Consider the following 20,613-nt stretch of genomic DNA (forward strand, 5'->3'; position numbering starts at 1 on the left):
TTGTAATTTTTGTAATTTTTGTAATTTTTGTAATTTTTGTAATTTTTGTAATTTTTGTAATTTTTGCAGTTTTTGTAATTGTAATTTTTGTAATTTTTGTAATTTTTGTAATTTTTGTAATTTTTGTAATTTTTGTAATTTTTGTAATTTTTGTAATTTTTGTAATTTTTGTAATTTTTGTAATTTTTATAATTTTTATAATTTTTGTAATTTTTGTAATTTTTTTAATTTTTGTAATTTTTGTAATTTTTGTAATTTTTGTAATTTTTGTAATTTTTGTAATTTTTGTAATTTTTGTAATTTTTGTAATTTTTGTAATTTTTGTAATTTTTGTAATTTTGTAATTTTTGTAATTTTTGTAATTTTTGTAATTTTTGTAATTTTTTTAATTTTTGTAATTTTTGTAATTTTTGTAATTTTTGTAATTTTTGAAATTTTTGTAATTTTTGTAATTTTTGTCATTTTTGTAATTTTTGTAATTTTTGTTATTTTTGTAATTTTTGTAATTTTTGTAATTTTTGTAATTTTTGTTATTTTTGTAATTTTTGTAATTTTTGTAATTTTTGTAATTTTTGTAATTTTTGTAATTTTTGTAATTTTTGTAATTTTTGTAATTTTTGTAATTTTTGTAATTTTTGTAATTTTTGTAATTTTTGTAATTTTTGTAATTTTTGTAATTTTTGTAATTTTTGTAATTTTTGTAATTTTTGTAATTTTTGTATTTTTTGTAATTTTTGTATTTTTTGTAATTTTTGTGATTTTTGTAATTTTTGTAATTTTTGTAATTTTTCAAATTTTTTCGTGTTTTTTTTAAATTTTTTTTTTCGTAGTTTTGGTTATTACTGTAATTTTTGTGATTTTCAAGTTTACATATTGGGTTTTGAATCATTTGATATAGAAAATGTGCTGAAATCACTATTATAATTGCAAACCAGCCCTCAAGCCGGAATAGTGATATCGATAAAGCTGGTTATGTTTAGAGCTTATTTACATATATAGCTCAAAACTAAAAGAACTTATTTTCAAGAATTTTCAGGCGAGCCAATATGCATGTGTTATTTTTGTTCTTGTCGTACAGATTGTTTTGAAGAATAGAAAGCACTACTTATCCGCATGTTTCTTTGAAATCGTGCGCTGAATGTCAGTAATTTCGCTATCATTGCTATCTTCTACAACACCTAAAGACACGCTAGAACATTGGTTCCTATTTTCCAGAAACCATTACATTACAGTGGACACGAGCTGATTTGATAAGAATGAAGTTCGAATTTCCTCAATCACGTACGAATAGAACGTTCGGCTAATTCTTGTGATCCCAACGAGCAAACACCAACTGTAGCTCGGTTCCGTAAGCCATCTTCCGCTGGATCGACATCATCGATCGATTCAAACCGATTGGATATGTCTTCATTGTTCAATCGCGGCTTAGCAACACCATGCGCACGATTCTTCCTTCCTGCATCATCATCATCATCATAGCGTTTCCTACATTATCCGGCTGAGACCAAGATCACCACATGGACCATCTCGAGAGGGTTTGAGTTCTGTTCCAGACGTGTTTGCACAACCGTGATGGGGTTCTAATTTGTTTTATGGGTGTGACAATTTAATGATTCTATAATGCCTGGCTTAGATGGGATCAGCGCGCAGAATCATTAGCGAGAATTTTGTCCATTATTCCCGCCGCCACCTTTAGTCAGTGTCGCGCAGAGTAGAACCAAGACCAAGGTGGGAGTGTTTACTACACGGGACTTTAATGGGAAACTGCACAGAGATGCTGGATTTCTAGCATACATTATCCGTTGCATTGGCGTAATATTTATGCATTGTTTGACTTGGTTATTAAAAGTGCTTGCTTGTGCATAAATGTATGAGCATGACACTTCAAATCATGATTGAGATGTGCAATAATTATTCTAATGAATTCTTCTTTTTCTTTTCCATTCCAGGTAAGAGTCGTGGACGATCATTGGCCCTAGCAGCGTAGATTTGAGGTAACAACACACACAAGCCCCTAGCAGCTGTGTGGAAATTGACATTTCCCGCCAACTATGGTTCTGATTTGTGCTTGAATTTAATTAAACTAGATGGCGGATCTTTTACCATAATAACGATCCGCCTACTAAGAGCGTTGCAAGATTTTACCAGCACACTTAACCGTCTACGACATATGTATCATAATAACGATTGCAAATACAGCCTGCTTAATCTCGGCGAACAAACTAGTTCATGCGGAAAATGGTTTGCCTGCGGAGGACTCGGCAGTTGCACTGTGATACGACAGCCAGAGTTGCCAATTGCCCTTGGAATCAAATATGTTTCTGCTTCATAATCCAAACAGAGTGATTCACTAATATTTTGAGTTTTTTGTAATCGATTTGTGATTTAAAAATAATCAATACTAAATTTTCAAAGTTGATAGTCAAATCCGAATGCCCTATCAAGCCAGTGCGGTGCGACCTAGATTGTGATTGGTTGGACAGTTAAAGATCAACTCCGGTAGTGCGCGCGTGCTCGGGCAACTGGAAACAGACCATGTAGAATATGTACTTTACTGTCTTGGCAAATAATTTTCCTAATGATTTCCCCTCGGCTCGTTCGCACACAGATCAAACAGGCATATCGCAATCTCAACCTACTGCATCTCCATCATTACACTGATACACCATAATACATTATTAATACAACTACTTTGAAGCATATCTAACTGAATTTAGATACGTACATAAGATTGAGTCGAGTTGGGGTCATTTTTGAATTTCTTAAACCCTGGGGTCTAAAAAGTTTCTTAATGGTTCAAAACTCATCCATGATTTTGTCTGTTTTTCACCATAACCCTTAAATGGCTTGAGGCTTGCTATATACCTCAGTTGACAAGTCAGTTGCCTCCTGAGCCGATGTCCACGAGTTCGAGCCCAAGAATAAACATCGAACACAGTTGTACCGGATAAGTTTTCCAATAACTGTCCGCAAATTGCATCGTTGATGGCAAGTCGCAAATGCCATAAACACTTAAAAAATCACGAAGAAATTTGAGTGATCAAGTTCTCAATAAATCGGATTATGTTTATAAATTAAAAAATCCTGAAAATATCCACTGATTGAGAAAAAAGGTTGAATAGTTCCCTGAATTTTTATTTTGCTGTTACATTTTCATTGGTTTTATATAAAAAATATGAAAATGTATAAGCAACCCCTATTGCAATTTTCTTGAATAACTAGATTCGCCTATACATTTTTTGATCGGTCAAAAATTTACATAAATCTTTTTCTCACCGTTTTCTTCACGTTCTTGAATTATTTGTTTATACAGTTTATACATATAAACTAACGAGCCTATAGTAAACAAAGAGACGAAAAGTCACGATTGGAATCGTTCGGATCGTTTGGTTCGTACAACTGGTGAAATAGTCAAAAACCGGACTAAGAAACAAACCAAAATTGGACCGTTTCAAGGCCCCGGTTGAACGTCCGAAAGTCAATATAAATTACCTTTTCAAAAGAAACCATATCCATTTTAAAGCTAGTCTTTGAACTGCTCCCATAAAGAATCTCTAAAGAAGTGCTGAATATTTCTATTAATTTTGTTTTTGAAAATAAATAACAATTTATTGTTTCAGTTTCAATTTATTGATACGATAATCTGCGATAAGGAATCATTGATAAAGTTTAGAAGTAGTTGAGATTAGGGCCTGTTGTTCAGCCGCATGGCTTCAACACGTCCCTCAGGCTTCCCCTTTTAACTTCGACCCTTGCATAAACACAACCATGTTTCGATCCAGAACACTCTCGAGATACATACGTAGTAGTAGGTACGATTCCAGAAAACAGTTCAGCTATATAAATACTTGATGCTGCAAAAAAATGATTTAAGTAAATTAAATTTAAATTTACGAATTTGAATGTAGAATATTAATAGTGGATCCATCTTTGCCAACCTTTCCTCGTTGTGAAAAGGAACTTTTCTGTTAGATCTAGAAAAAATATTAGGTATTATTAAAGCAAAGTTTTACAATAAAATATTCAATAAAAAAATTACCTCAAAATTCAAGGGAGTTCCATGTTTTTTTCCAAATATTTTATTTACAATTTGGAATGGCATGACTGCTGTGATAATTTAGTTCTCGTATTCAAGAGGCATACACTTTTGAAGGTGAGAAAAAACAGCGATTTCGTAAAGCGAAATTGGAGATTGACGAAATTGTGTGTGCAAAACTTGTTACAATTTTGCTAATATCGGTCTTCGGCAGACCATTCACGCAATTGAAACTCGGAATCGACAAACTGACATTCGATAGCTATGTCAGAAAAGACTCAAATATGGCTCATATATTGGCTCAACCATAAGCTCGAATAACGAAAAAAGCACGTATCAAATTTGGTGATATGATGCTAAAGGCATCTTATAATCTCAAGACGCATCACAGCAAAATATTGCATTATAAATGTAAACTGTTTCGACTTAACATTAAGGTACAACTTATTACTAAGCACCTGTCATCCTCGGTACCGCTGCCAATAAATCAGCTTCCCCTGCTTGCAGTCGACGGGGCCCCGGTCTCGAACACTCGTCCAAACGGCAACGTGCTATCCGCTTACACGCGTGAGCGAATGTAGGATGCGTGCAAATCCTATGCATGCGCGCCCACTGGCTCGGCTTTCTTTCACACACTCTCACACGGCTCCGTCACTTCTTCAGGTACTACATGCATATATGCTAGACTGTCCATGCAATCATGCGCAAGTCTCAGCCCAACATTCGATGACGATGATTTCCAGTTGACAATGATGATTTCGACTCTCTCCGTTCATGCTTCGTTCACAATGTTGCAGTGATACGCATGCTTAAGTCCTCCCTGGAGAGGTAACTTCGATAACAACAAATTGCGCCACACGCACACGAGTGATGAGGGGTTTTGCCACAGTTGATCGTATCCAAGACGAGTCAGATGTTGTACTGTCGTTGCAGCCTTGCAGGCGTTTTCTGTGAGAGTTAGAACCGATTCAAAAAAGGTCCTCAGTTGAGGACCTTTTCAAATCCACTGGTTCCCGTGCGGTGCTGCTTATGCTCTGACGACACCCAGCCTCAATTTCCACCTGGTTGTTAAGGACCATGTATTTATCTAGGCTGTTCAGGAAGTCTGATCTTCCCAGGATGCGACGTCGGTTCACCCTGTAATGCGGTGGATTCTGGCAAGACTCTCTTTACAGGTGAGCCGGAATTTGATGCTCCTCTGCCTATCGTGTCTAGGTCGTGATGGTTCCGATGCTTCCCGTGTTCGGTTAGATTGTTTCCGTCTTGATGAGGTTAGGCACACTGATGATGGTGTAATAAATTATTCTTGGCCAGGTTTGCAGTTCTGTCTGCAGGATCGGTTTCGATTTCGGAATCGGTCGGAGAGTGCTTCAGGTGATTCTTGCACGTTCTTTAGGAACACTGTAGCAAGAATTGTTGGAGTGATCTCCTGAACAGGAACTATATATAACCGAACAATTGTTTTTCACCAATTTTATCGCACATCAAGTAGCGGCACATATTTATACATCATTTGCATGAGTTGAACTTATAACCGGAAACGGACTTGATGGATGCAGTGACAGTTGAGAAGCTCGTGAGTGACGGTGAGTGTCGGTGATTCTTTGCGGTACAGCTGAACTTCGATTTTAGAAACTCTACACGAATGTTTCTTCTCACAACATGTTTGTTAATTTTAATCGAATCCAAGATGATGTAACAACTCCAATTTTATCCCGAAAGAAATTTTCGGGAATATTAACGAATTCCCGAAAATTTCGCTAATGTTGATTTATCCTCTTCTATTCTTGGTTTATCAGCTACTACTGTTTTGACAAAATTTTCCAAGTTTGGACCTCAAATACAGTTTTCTAAGAATTCGAATGCGGTTTCGCTTATGTTATAGACCTTCACTTATGTATATTCACTGATTCAACAAAATTTCCAATCAGTGGACCTCGAATACAGTTTGCAAGACTGTGCAATACAAGACTTATTAAGTTATCATAAGATTTGCTTGCTCTCACAACGATAGTGACAAAAAAAGCAAGATTAGATTTGGTTTCCATGCTGCGCAGTATGGTTAAAACTAATTTGGTTTACTGGCTGCTTTTAGTCTTATAATTAATCGAATTCTTGGTAGGTTTCTGCGCTTGGATTTTAGACTTCTTTGTTATCAATGACAGAAGTTGTTTCATGCAATCTGTTTGAAAAAGCTGAGCTTCTTGGAGTGCTTAATTTAGGTTGAGCTGGCGATTTAATTGAGTTAGTTGAGCTTTGTGCGTGATGATAATAAATGCAAAAATTTAATTTGAGTGGCACTGTAGTTGAAAATTTGTTCTAGTCTGGTAATTTGAGTGAGTTGTTAAGGCTGCTACCATAATTGATCAGGTTAAACCTGTTACAGGGTTGCTAGTAAAATTATGGAGCATATTTTCGTGGCGTTGAGCTTTTTGGTTAACGTTTTACTGTGCACATAGCTGGTATATCAGTCCTCCTTGATGTCTTTGGCGTGATAAACTCCGGTTTTTCCGCTCTTTATGTCTTCTAATAAGTAGTTGTTGGAACCTTGTTTTTGTCGGACAATGCAGGGAATAAATTTGGGTCCTAGTTTCTTCGTACGATGATCTATTGATGAAGATTGCTCGAATGAACGTCTCCACACTACGTCTCCTTCAGCGAATTCTCGGTTGCGTGCCCGCAAGTCGTAACGTTGTTTGCTGGTTTCGTGAGCTTTCTTGATGCGACTCAGAACGAACTCCTGGATGTTCTTGATGACATCAAGTCGCAATCCTTGAGCTTTTGCTGGATCATCTACCGTGTTGAGATTCGCCATGGGGTAAGCTTCTGTAAAAAGGATGTGGTCCCTCCCGAAGTTGCAATAGTGTGGACTGCAGCCTAATGTGTCATGCTTGGTCGTGTTTATTGCACACACTATTTGTTGTAGGTGCTGGTCCCAGTCACGTTGGTCCACGTCTAATAGAGATCTTATACAGGTGACTAGGGTGCGATTCGTCCTTTCTGCTGCATTACACATGGGAGTGTAAAAAGCTGTCTTCATGTGTGTTACTCTGTATCTTCTCAGGAACGATTGGAAAACCTGCGACAAGAATTGGGATCCAGAGTCAGAAACGATGATTCTTGGGGTCGAGAAACGTAAAAACACGTAGTTTTCCAAAAAATTAACCATTTGCTGGGCGTTTGCAGATCGAAAGGGTTCCACAATTACGAATTTTGTAATCCAGTCGACCACGACGAGCAGTACGCTGAAACCTTTTCGAGATCTGGTCATGGGTCCAACCCAGTCTACCGAGATTAGCTCCCAGGGTAACTTTGCAGGTTTGGGGTTTCCTAATGTGGGTGTTAGGGTACAATTCGGTGCTTTAGAGGCTTTACATATTTCACAACTTCTAATATATTTCTTTATGTCTACTGACATGTTTGGCCAGTAATGGTCTCGTTGTATCTTCTGGAAGGTTCGTTCGTATCCCAAGTGTGCTGCCGTTGGTATGTCATGAAATCTTCGCATTATCTCCGGCCTCTCCGGTGCAGGAACGACTTTCTTCCAGCGATGTGCTCGGCCTCCAACCTCATTAACGATTGAACAATTTTTATACAAAAATCCTGCCACGATTCGGAAGTCTGGGAAGCTATCCTTGTCTGTGATGACTTTCTTCCACAGTTCATTGTACCATGAATCCATCGTGGAAGGCGTCGTCACCGCTGAGATTTCGTTTATCATTTCAATTCTGCTCAAACAATCTGGAACTATGTTTGCGCTTCCTTTTCTGTATTTTATATCAAATGAGTATGCGTTTAGCCTCAGGATCCATCGAGCCAGTAGTGGGGTAGGATTCTTCATAGTTTTTAAGTACAAAAGACTGGAGTGATCGCAGAAAACTGTGAAGTGGGTGCCTTCAAGATACCCTCTGAACTTTTCTATGGATCTTATGACGGCCAAGCATTCCCGTTGGGTTACAGAATACTTCCTTTCAGCGGGGGACAATTTCTGCGAAAAGTAGCACACGACTTGTTCTCCTTTGCTAGATTCCTGTGTAAGTACTGCACCTATGGCCATGTCACTAGCATCACAAGCAACTGAGAAGGGTTTTGAGTAATCTGGTGTCGTTAGCACAGGGGCTGAGGTTAGCTGATTCTTCAGAGTTTGGAAAGCTTTCTCACACTCTTCAGACCATTTAAATTTCGTTTTCGCCCGCGTAAGCTCTGTCAGAGGAACTGCTGTCTCCGAAAAGTTTCGTATGAAGCGTCGATACCATCCACATAAACCGATGAACCTTTGTACTTCTTTTTTGGTCGAGGGTGTCGGGAATTTGCTGATCGCATCAACTTTGGAGTCATCTACGTGCCAGCCTTTCTCATCAAGAACATACCCAAGATAATTAAGAGATTTTCTACAGAATATCGATTTCTCCGAGTTGATGGTTAATCCGGCTTTGCCAAATCTAAAAGCTATCTCCTTCAGATGAACCAGATGCTCTTGGAAGGTTTCTGTGGCGAGGATGAGGTCGTCAAGGTAAACGAAAACTCGTGGTTCTAAGTCGATGAAAATGTGGTTCATGACGCGGGAAAGTGCTTGACTTGCTGTGGATAATCCAAATGGTACAACTTTAAATTGATAGTGTCCGCGCTGTGGGATGGTAAAAGCTGTTTTTGGTCTGGATGATGGCTCTAGAGGTATTTGCCAGAAGGCAGATTCTAGATCTATAGACGAGAGAAATTTTGAACCACTCAGGTTGTTCATTATCGATGCAATGTGTGGGATAGGATAAGCTTCCTGGACGATTATTGAGTTCAATTTTCTGGCGTCAAGACAAAGCCTCATAGAACCATCTTTCTTTTTGACGGCCACTGTTGCGTTATTCCACGGGCAACACATTGCTTCCTCTATTACGTTTAATTGCAGCATACGATCAACCTCCTTGTTAAGGTCATCCAACACGAACTTCGCCATTGGATAGTATTTCTGTTTGAAGGGCGCGGCACTTCCGGTGTCAATTGTATGCTGATATATGTTTGTCAGACCTAGTCTTCCGGTGTTTTGCATTGTCGGAAACTTCGAGATTGTTTGTTTAAGATCCTGGATTTCAGTCGGAGTAAGAGAATCCACGATGTCCTTGTTAACGTTCGATGAAATTGTTACTCCACACACCATTGCCCGAATGCCAAACGCTTGCCAGAAATCCATGCCTAATATAAAGGATTTTGGCATGGATTCGATGAACAGAACCGGTAGTGTTTGTGTTTTGTTGTTGTATGCTATTGGTAGATATGCAAAGTAGGATACTTGATGAGGTGAGTTGTCAACCGTTCTTATTTCTCCTTCAACAGGATATTTTGTCAAACCGAGATCGTTTGAGATTTTTGTTAACTCCCCGCCAATCAATGAACACGTAGCTCCACTGTCAAGTAGCCCTCGAAGAGTTCGACCTAGGACGGTGACTTCTGCGTATGGACGGTTGTCCGTATTGATGGGGTTGATTAGAAGCGATGCAATTTCTCGAAAATGTGGTAATGTAGCGATGTTGGGGATCTTGTTTGAGTTGGAAGAGTTCTCCTTCCCCTCTAAAGGCTCTCCCTTTTCCCGTTTCCCGAAAAACTCTGTTGATTTTCTGGTGCTAGTTGCCTCCATCTTGCTTGACAACTCTGACAGTTCCTTGTAGTGCAACCCTTTCGGCCACAGGTGAAACAGAATACGAATGTTCTCGGGTTTTGGCACATGAGGTAGGTATGTCCTGGTGTTTCGCACTGCCAGCATGTGAGTGTTATCTTCGTTTTCTGACCATTTGTATTTGTCGAGTCCTCTGAGTATCTTGGGTTTCTGTTGAATGGTCCTTGCCTCAAGTGTAGAGCGTTGATGTTCTCAGTTATCGTCAGCATCTCTTCCTCTGCATTCATTGCTGTTTCTAGTTGCGTTAGTTCTCTTTCCTGATATTCTTCTCGTTCTAACTCCGATTCCTGTTCTATGACGTTGTTCTCTAACATATTGACTTGTTGTCGACCAATGTTTCGATATGGCAGTTGTTGAGCAGGCGAGTTGTTCCCGGTTATCCTAGTATTTTGAGGTTGGAATGGCTTGTTCCACGGTGGACGATACATTGCTGATGGGCGGTTCTTCATGGCATACGATCGGGATACTTCAAAGTCTTTACAGACTTTCACTAGTTGCTGCACCGTTGTGACCTGAGACGCTGCTGCTATTGGCACAAATTCGGTGTTAAGATGGGATTTTATGATGAACAGCTTCTCAGATTCTGGCATCGGAGGCTCGATGATTTCAAAAATTGATAACAAATCTCTGTAGAAAGATGTGAACGATTCGTTTGCTCCTTGGAATCTTAGGTACAAATCTTGTTTGAAAATCTCCGAATAATATGGTGGCAGAAATTCTTTTTTGATTTCCAATTTGAATGCTTCCCATGTGTGGATATAGCGATACGTCCTGGTGTACCACTCGAATGCACGACCTTTGAGCAGTTGCTTAACTGATCGCAGCAGCGTGGTGTCATCCATGCCTTCGGTTTCCGCGTACATTTTGATCTGGTTAAGAAATTCGCCTAGCTTCTGGATGTTGTTTTCTCCTCCGTACTCTTCTATTTTCCATCTATGTAGGGGTTGGGAAAATCTGCTTGGGTGACCATTTTCTGCCGTTCTGCTTTGTTGGGCAGCATGCGCGTTAAGCGGCGATGTTAATCCGTTAGCATACGGCTCAAAAGGTTCTCTCCTTACAGCATCGTGGGCGTAGTAATTTTGATATGTACCTTGCCTTTGGATCGAAATTTCATGCTCGAGCTGGAAACGTCTTTGCTTCTCTTCTTCCAAGCTTTGTTGAAGTTGTCCATACTGCACTTGTAATTGGGCAAACTGTTGTATTTGCTCTTGTTGCTGACGTATTAAATTTTGAAATTGTGCGTGTAAAGTTTGGTCCGCTTGCAGGGGATGTTGCGACGAATTCAAAGGTGCCGGTGTGGTCGGTTGTTGCTGTTGTGTCCACGGTTGACGATCCCATTGTTGCGGCTCTTGCAGTTGTTGAAATTGTTGTTGGATTAGTTCTTGTTGTTCTCGCTGCTGCGGGAGGTTTCCTTGCTGTTCCCGTTCCTGTTGATCCTGTAGCACTAGATTCCTTTGTTGCTCCGCTCGATCGTTGTTATGTTGCTGGCCCAGCAGTACATGTTGCTGCACCACCTCCTTTATGCTCGACTGCAAATTTGAATGTTTAAGTCTATCTAACGTTTCCTTCTCCGTGGGCAGGATATCCTGATCTCCTGGCCGCCCTCCTACGTTGGCAGGTTGTTGTTGTTGTTGTTGTAAGCAGTCTTCTATCCTAGTCAATGCTGCCTCTAGTTTTGAAATTGTTTTGTTAGCGTTCGCCGTTATCATTGAGTCAGTTATCAATGTCAAACGAAAGCGGTAATGCAGCAAACGTGAGCGATACTTTTTCAGGTCGGAATATAATTTTTGTCGAATAGCTGTTTCTACCAAGTGAACTATAGGTGATATTTTTGCTTGGCAGTTGTAGATATTATCTACATCTGACATCACATTCGTTGAAGATGTTGGGATGTTCTTCTCCTTGGCTTCTTTGTCGAGAATCGTTTTCAGGTTTTTAAGTTTCACTGATCGGTGTACAATTAAATTTGGCCTCACTCCACGCAGTGCCAGCTCAAAAGTAAGCTCATCATCTTCCAAGTGGTTGATGTCCATCATGTCACACAATTTTTCACTCACTTTGACTGTTGACAGAACTAGAACGTTATTTATGATTTCAACTAATGTGGGTTTATTTCGTTGGGCGCCAATGTTACAATTTTGCTAATATCGGTCTTCGGCAGACCATTCACGCAATTGAAACTCGGAATCGACAAACTGACATTCGATAGCTATGTCAGAAAAGACTCAAATATGGCTCATATATTGGCTCAACCATAAGCTCGAATAACGAAAAAAGCACGTATCAAATTTGGTGATATGATGCTAAAGGCATCTTATAATCTCAAGACGCATCACAGCAAAATATTGCATTATAAATGTAAACTGTTTCGACTTAACATTAAGGTACAACTTATTACTAAGCACCTGTCATCCTCGGTACCGCTGCCAATAAATCAGCTTCCCCTGCTTGCAGTCGACGGGGCCCCGGTCTCGAACACTCGTCCAAACGGCAACGTGCTATCCGCTTACACGCGTGAGCGAATGTAGGATGCGTGCAAATCCTATGCATGCGCGCCCACTGGCTCGGCTTTCTTTCACACACTCTCACACGGCTCCGTCACTTCTTCAGGTACTACATGCATATATGCTAGACTGTCCATGCAATCATGCGCAAGTCTCAGCCCAACATTCGATGACGATGATTTCCAGTTGACAATGATGATTTCGACTCTCTCCGTTCATGCTTCGTTCACAATGTTGCAGTGATACGCATGCTTAAGTCCTCCCTGGAGAGGTAACTTCGATAACAACAAATTGCGCCACACGCACACGAGTGATGAGGGGTTTTGCCACAGTTGATCGTATCCAAGACGAGTCAGATGTTGTACTGTCGTTGCAGCCTTGCAGGCGTTTTCTGTGAGAGTTAGAACCGATTCAAAAAAGGTCCTCAGTTGAGGACCTTTTCAAATCCACTGGTTCCCGTGCGGTGCTGCTTATGCTCTGACGACACCCAGCCTCAATTTCCACCTGGTTGTTAAGGACCATGTATTTATCTAGGCTGTTCAGGAAGTCTGATCTTCCCAGGATGCGACGTCGGTTCACCCTGTAATGCGGTGGATTCTGGCAAGACTCTCTTTACAGGTGAGCCGGAATTTGATGCTCCTCTGCCTATCGTGTCTAGGTCGTGATGGTTCCGATGCTTCCCGTGTTCGGTTAGATTGTTTCCGTCTTGATGAGGTTAGGCACACTGATGATGGTGTAATAAATTATTCTTGGCCAGGTTTGCAGTTCTGTCTGCAGGATCGGTTTCGATTTCGGAATCGGTCGGAGAGTGCTTCAGGTGATTCTTGCACGTTCTTTAGGAACACTGTAGCAAGAATTGTTGGAGTGATCTCCTGAACAGGAACTATATATAACCGAACAATTGTTTTTCACCAATTTTATCGCACATCAAGTAGCGGCACATATTTATACATCATTTGCATGAGTTGAACTTATAACCGGAAACGGACTTGATGGATGCAGTGACAGTTGAGAAGCTCGTGAGTGACGGTGAGTGTCGGTGATTCTTTGCGGTACAGCTGAACTTCGATTTTAGAAACTCTACACGAATGTTTCTTCTCACAACATGTTTGTTAATTTTAATCGAATCCAAGATGATGTAACAAACTCTGGCGCGAGAAATAAAAACGCAATATTATACGCTTCTACGCAGCCCACTAGATTGGTCTGCACACTCATGACAGCGACATTTGTGCGAATTCGTTTATTTGTGCGACCTGTCAAATCAGTGTAAAATCTGTCGGAGTTCTACCAGCTAACCGTTTTTCAGTGAACCTTTGTACGAATAACTTCTACTGCAAAACATTACACGAAATCCAATTTACAATGAAAGGGATAATATATACCTGTAACCAGGGCCGTAGGAAGAACCGAATCATAAATATGTTTGCAGCTATATGGTTATTCATTTTTAAGTACTTAAAAGTTTAATACGAATACTTTAAACTTTAATAACTTAATAACTTTAATTACTTTAGAACTTTAGTAAATTGGTCCTAAACCTAAAAGGTGAGCTGAATTCGCTTTCATCAATGGTAAAATCATTGAATTTGTCAAGAGTCTGGTAGATCAAATTTAGTTGATTTCGGCATATAATAAGCTTATTTAGGAGAGTTTTGGATTTCTAAAAAAATATTCTATACTCAAATTAAACAAGCCCAATCTTCCAAACTACTTTTCAAATTCAAAGATTTTAACTTTTGTTGAAAATAAACTAAATTTTAAAAAAAAAAGCGATAAAATTTATCAGATTTTCGGGTCAAACTTTCTTGATGCAAAATTGAACAAAATCAATGATTTTAGTAAGAAATTTGGCTTTAAAAAAAATACAATACATTACGGACCAAAAACGAGATTTCTCGTTTTTTATTTTGCCGCTATGTAGTATGCTAACATAATTCAAATGTTATGAATCTAATCTAAATCTACAAAATGTAATACAACACTGTATTTTGTTCATTGGTTTCCGAAACATAAAATGACAAAATTTGTTTTCCGTAATGTGTTAATAATGTTCAACATTACACTGGAAAAAATAGAATTTTTTGGAGATTTAATATATTTTTCTTTAACAGTAAATATTTTTCATAAAGAATCAATTCCATAATGAAAATCCTGTAGATGATTTTTTTTTAAATTTGGGTTTTGATGATAAAACAGAAATCTCAAATTCTACCTTTTATTTGTGATTCGCAGCTGAATTGTGTTTACAAACTAATTTTGTATAAAAAAATTAAATCTGGAAATTTAATTGACAAGCACATTAAGGACCGCAAAGAAATCTTTGACGAGAAACACCGATATTCGGCATTCAGTATCTCAAAAACCCCTGAACTAAGTTTTACAAATTAAGCATTTTTAAGTAACGGCAAACGTTGTGTTCAATTTTGTCAAACAAAGTTTAACACTTGAATTCAGTCAATTCGAGTTATACTTCGAAGTGTAGCACACTGTTGGCAAGTGAAAAAAATAATATTTTTCGTTTGGTCCGCAATATGTTATGTTCATGATCTCTTGCATTGCTCAACAAGTTATGTAGATTGGAATGAATTTTTACAAGCTAAACCTTTTTCTGTATTTTGAATCTGGATTCTGAATCCAAATTCTGAACCTGAATTCAAAAATTGCGCTTTGAATTTGTATCCGAATTTCCATACGATTTCTGAAATGTACAAAAAATAAGATTTCCAAATCTTATTCCAGATTTATGAGCCAAGTTATAGAGCCGTTTAATCTAGATTCACTATTTAAATTATTTATTTTTAAACTGCATTGTGAATCAGAATTAAAATATGAATTTTCAATTCAACTTAAAACCATGACGCTGTAAAGTTTGTGTGGTATTGAAGTATTGCCAGAATTAATTACGAGACGAATGAATTCAAAATATAAAATATCTATAAAAATAACCAAAACAAACAAACAATTCTTTAAAATTTATTTTCAAAATTGTTCACTTTTTCCATAGAAAGTTCCGTACACATTTGAAGGTGGTTGGAGAAAAATACCCCCAGTGGTAAATTCCTGGCAAAAAAAATTGAAGGTCTTTGAGGGTTGCCTTAGATATACAGACCCCGTTCGATTTTAGCAACACGCCCGTGTGTTGCCAAAATCGCACGGTTTTTTTTCTCAAACGTTTATATTTAAAAAATATTTTTTATTATCATGAATGTAATCTTAAAACAATTTCCGACCATTTTCATTAATTTTTTTTATTCTGTTTTCATCATGTTTAAATGTGTATTTTCGGCATACTTGCAATTTTTGACATTCTTAGTTGTTTTTTAGTTTTTTTTTAAATCATTTCTTGTCTTTTGTTTGTAATTTGTTGAGTTTTTTTATGAAGTTTTCATCTTTTTATCATTTTTAATTGCTTAATCATTTTTGTTGTTGTATTTTATCACCATCAATGAACGTTAAAACATGGACTTGGTAGGCTGTGATTGTCTATGACGGATGTTTTTTTTTCGCTGTAAATTTTTACTCCCAAAAATTCAAATATTTTTGAATAATTGTGATTTGTGCTAAGTTATTATGAAGAGTCGTGTGATATTGAATCAAGTGAAGTGAGGGAAAACGTAAAAAGGGTGAAAATTTACTTATTCCAATGTTGTTTCATCGAGTCTAAGGGGCTAGCTGTACGCCCACCGGACTGGCCCAGGATCATCCGGAAAATGCGGTATTCTTTGGAGGACTGAGATAAATGTTTTTTTTTTTCATTTTTATTTTTCGTTAGTTTAAATTGGATATATTTTTGCTAAGTAAACTACTGAATTTGGTGAATTTCTAGAAAAAGTGACAGCAATAATTTTCTCTGTCTATGTACATTCAGATAATTTTGTGATAGCCCCTTGAAATATATGTGTATGAATAAGCATTTCATTTTGAAGATTTTTTTCCTGAACGGAAATAACACACTTTGAATGAGACTCAAAAGTGATCGATATTTAGGGATTTGATTTTTGAGCATTTTTCTGTTTCTTCTTATTAAATTTAAACTTGGAATGTGATGGATAGTTTATCTTGCGACACTTGCAACGTCAATCCATTCAAAAAAAGATAAAAATGATGTGCATAATTTATGACCTAATCCGACCAAACTTTATCAAAACCGATGATGATGCTGCATTGAAATTTGATGGACAGTTTCGAATCTTGTCACAGTTTGATGGACAAACGTAGACGGTGACCTAAAGATTGACTTTTTTGATTATTATTATTTTTGACGATGCAATAATCGTGCCTCCGATCGATATGGTCAGATGGGTGGGATCGATTCGTCGTTCGATCAGTTTCGTTCGTTTGATTGATTGATTGATTGATGGATGCCCTTTGGATCGGAATTTCAAAAGAAGACTCCAGCAGCGAGGGAGAAGTTTTTCTCATGCATCCGTGGATGAACTTGTAAAAAGTTATTGATGCGATTGCGAAATAAGCCGAAGCTGTCCAATTTGGTGGATCATTTTCGAATGGCTTGTTGTGCATTTGAAGTCCACCGATCTGTACGGAACACTCGGATAGAGACATCTCAATCAATGAAATCTGTGTGATTTATGCTCGAATGAAGAAGCATGGATTAGGGATTGAAATTCGTTGAACTTTGGCAATTTCAATCAGCTAACTTTTCAATTACAGCCTACTTCTATGTCCGGTTCACCAGATCTTTTGAAGACTACCTTTGAAAAAGACCTAAATTCTACAAAAATAAACATAGAAAATACTTAAATTGTAGAACTAGAAAATTCATTTTTTTTTTATTCAAATTTTGCCTTTTATATGCAATCAATCAGACTTTTTATTGAATTCCGAACTTCATAGTCGTAGGCGTGGCTCAGTAGAACGAGTTCAGATCGGGTTAATATTTACAATGCCCAAAACTGATTTTCTCTTCAAACATAAATAACGGCGCCGGCCTCGTCCTAGTAGTAAATAGATGGGAATGAAAAAAGAGGAAAGGATGAAAGAAATAGTTTGTGCTTTAGGTTCGAGGTCGTCTCAGCATTCTAACTTATAGGAGAGTGCGTTACCTAACCGGCACACGTCTCGGGGTCTCCCGTACCAGTCTGAAGTTGACGATGGAGAAAAGGAGAAAGACCAAAGTTGAGAAAGTGGAAAAGGGTAAGACGTATAAGTGCATGAGCACAGCCTACTCCTTGATGTAGTATCATAGGGTGAAACCAAGGGGCACATCTGGCACACGAAGCCCAAGGTGGTTTCAGTGGGATGAACCCACACACGGCAGCAAACACCCGGCTGTTATGGTTTGAAGGCAAATTTCCATCTTGTAAAAAAAAGGAGAGTGGGTAAAAGAATATGATCTGGAAACACTTTTGACTGCGTTGTGATCTTAAAGAAAAACTAAATTCTCCTGTACTCCTGTACTAATTTTCGTTATATCTTATTTGGGGAAAATACAGGAAAAATTTGTCAACAAAAAGCTTACTACTGGAAACCTACCAGGTGAACGCTAAAGAGTTCATTTTGCTGTCCATTACGAGATTGTTTAGAATATCTAGCAGTCCAATAATTTTGCGCTCGATTTGACCACCGTATTTTGTTTATTTTACCGGTGGAAAGCTTTTCTACCTTGAAGAAATGAAGTCAGGCCTGTTCATTAGTTAGCTGAACAAACAAGTCAGACAAATTTATCCTTTTTATCACATCCTCTAATGCTATTTTCGGATTGAGCTTAGAAACGTTCCTAAAAATCGTGGAATTAATCATCTTCACTTTTATTCAACTTTTAGCTTACTATTGGATCCTCTTATACTTCTCACACGATTTACCATGTGAACTTCGGTCGACTATTTGATTTCCAGCTGTTTTTGGGTCTACCATTGGGACTTTCCTATACTTTTCTCGATCATTCCCAAAAAGTTTTGCCAATGAACTTCAGTATTGGACACTATTTATCGCAAAAACTGTTGATACTTACGGTTTCGGCAGAGGAAATCTGCCGCTCCATCGGCGAAACCAAAACAGTTTGTTTTGGTTCCGCATGCTTTGAGTCAATTCGCAATTGAAACAATAGCGGTGATGATTGATGATGACAGCTGATGATGGTAAACACGGTACAAATGTTTACATCATCACACTGTAAAGCCAAACAACTCAATTTAGGTTCGTGGTAACTCACCAGTGTTGCCAGATATTCTGAGTGGTTAGCTCAGAATATCACACGAAAATGAGAAAACTAATAAGTGATGATATCACTTCAGTGAATAATGTAAATAGCTATCGCTTATGTTATAAGTAGTTATTTAAGGACTTGACTAACAAAACGAAACTTAACTCTATTCCGCCACTGATTAGATTAACTCTATTCCACCACTGAAACCTGCGTTTTCAACTAAAACCACTTGACAAATTGTCACCAAATTTTTGTTTTTTTACTTGATGTTTAAGACCCATAGAAAATCAGATATTCAAAATGTTTCCATCGAGTCTAAAACTGTCAATGGAACAAAATATTTGAATCTTAGTACAAATACCTTTTTATTTTTCCAAAATTAATATTTAGAGCATAACTCGAAAACTGTTCTACTGAGATTTTTTTGAATATCATTTTAAATTGAAGAACTGAAGAAGATAGTAAGTTGGGCTTGTGATATTGCTCAGTTGATAAGTCAGTTGCTTCCTGAGCCGATGTCCGTGAGTTCGAGCCCAAGAGTAAACATCGATCACAGTTGTACCGGATAAGTTTTTCAATGACTGTCCTCCAACTACATCGTTGGTATAAGTCGCGAATAACATAAAGATGTTAAAACGGCTATAATCGAAACACCGGTAACTGAACTTTCTTTTATACCGTGGTTGAATTAAAGATAATCTTTCGATAGCTTTTTTGATTCAGTGATCTTCAGTTTACTTAGTTCAAAAATGCTGCAAACTGTAACTGTTAATCAAAAATCATAAAAACAGATCAAGTTGAATCACTTGATCATTCATCAAACGGCTTCATTACAGAACTACTCTTCTTCTATTGTGTGAAATCCCATCATTCAGGATGGATTTATTTGTGATAAAACACAGTTAATGGTTAAAGTCGGTGACCTGTCGTAAAACCATCTCACGACTATTTCTGCCAGAAGACTGAAGCTGCGACATTTTAGCTGGAATCGAAAATAAATTACCATCTCCGGCTCAAATTAAGTCCAGAGATACCTAGATATATTTTTTTTTCGTTGGTCGGGAACCAAATTTCTACAGACTCTGCGCTGCTTCTGCGCAGATGATTAATTCTCGACGCAGCCGTTCGTTCTCGGTTTCATCGTAATTCCGAGAATTCTTCTCCGGAGGAAAGGCGAGAGAGATAGCCATTTTTTATTGTTTCACTGAAATTAGATTAACAAGTTCTTTTGCTACTTTGCGCGCGCGACTCAAATGGACCGGGATGAGCTTTGCTTTTCTTTACTTATTTTTTTCACCCCTACACTTAATGGACAACACTCGTCGACAGTCCAATTCATTCTTGGGAGGCAACTTCGCTAGTCTTTCCTTGTGCCCATAAAGATTAGGTAGGAGATTATGCTTAATTTGATGCGACCAGGCCATGTTACGAATTATCTCGTACGAGTTAATCTGAAAACCCACACAAGAAGCCATTCTAGCTATTGGATTTCTTCTGTCGTCGTTGTCGTTCTGAAACTTTTGCGTAAGTTCTGGAGCTTAGCACTCCCGAAATTTAACTGCAGTTATTCGTGCTTCTGAACGGGAGCCAAAAATACATTTCAGCAGAATGTTATTTTTCTGAAATCTGATACCGGATTATAAATTTTACTTGTCTACTATTTAGATTAGAACGAATAACAGGAACTGTCTGCCTGGCTGATGAGTAAAAACCAAAATTGTGGGTTATGAAGGTAATCATTCATCATTTATCAAGTCTTTGAACAAAACAATCATTAACTGAAAGCTTTATGTACATGAAAGCATAGTTTATTCTCTAAAAAACATAGACCTGCTCAACCTAAGCTTCAACTCCTAGGCAGAACGATTACTCAATCGAGGTGTTTTAAGTACCTTGGGGTTTGGTTTGATTCCAAGTGCACCTGGAGAACTCATATTGAGTATTTGAAAGGAAAATGCCAGCAAAGAATTAATTTTCTCCGTTCAATTACCGGCACCTTATGGGGAGCCCATTCTGAAGACCTTATCAAGTTATATCGAACAACTATTCTCTCAGTGATGGAGTACGGCAGTTTTTGCTTCCAACCAGCTGCCAAAACACATCTTATTAAACTCGAGCGTATTCAATATCGATGTCTTCGAATAGCACTGGGTTGTATGCCCTCAACACATACCATGAGTCTCGAGATTTTGGCAGGCATACTCCCACTGAGAGATAGGTTTTATTCATTATCTCT

General features: G+C 38.0%; 1 protein-coding gene across 5 annotated transcripts in view; it reads left to right on the forward strand.

Annotated features, from left to right (window-relative positions):
* LOC129746801 (protein outspread) overlaps positions 1-20,613 on the forward strand; it is a 609,098-nt gene that overhangs the window by 409,678 nt on the left and 178,807 nt on the right. The window contains exon 2 of one of the 5 annotated variants that reach the window (XM_055740682.1): positions 1,950-1,994. The exons of the other annotated variants lie outside the window; for them this stretch is intronic. The gene's annotated coding sequence lies outside the window, so the exon portion shown is untranslated. The remainder of the gene's footprint in view (positions 1-1,949; positions 1,995-20,613) is intronic. 5 annotated transcript variants of the gene reach the window in all.

Source organism: Uranotaenia lowii, chromosome 2, assembly GCF_029784155.1.
Source record: "Uranotaenia lowii strain MFRU-FL chromosome 2, ASM2978415v1, whole genome shotgun sequence".
Lineage (NCBI taxonomy): Eukaryota > Metazoa > Arthropoda > Insecta > Diptera > Culicidae > Uranotaenia > Uranotaenia lowii.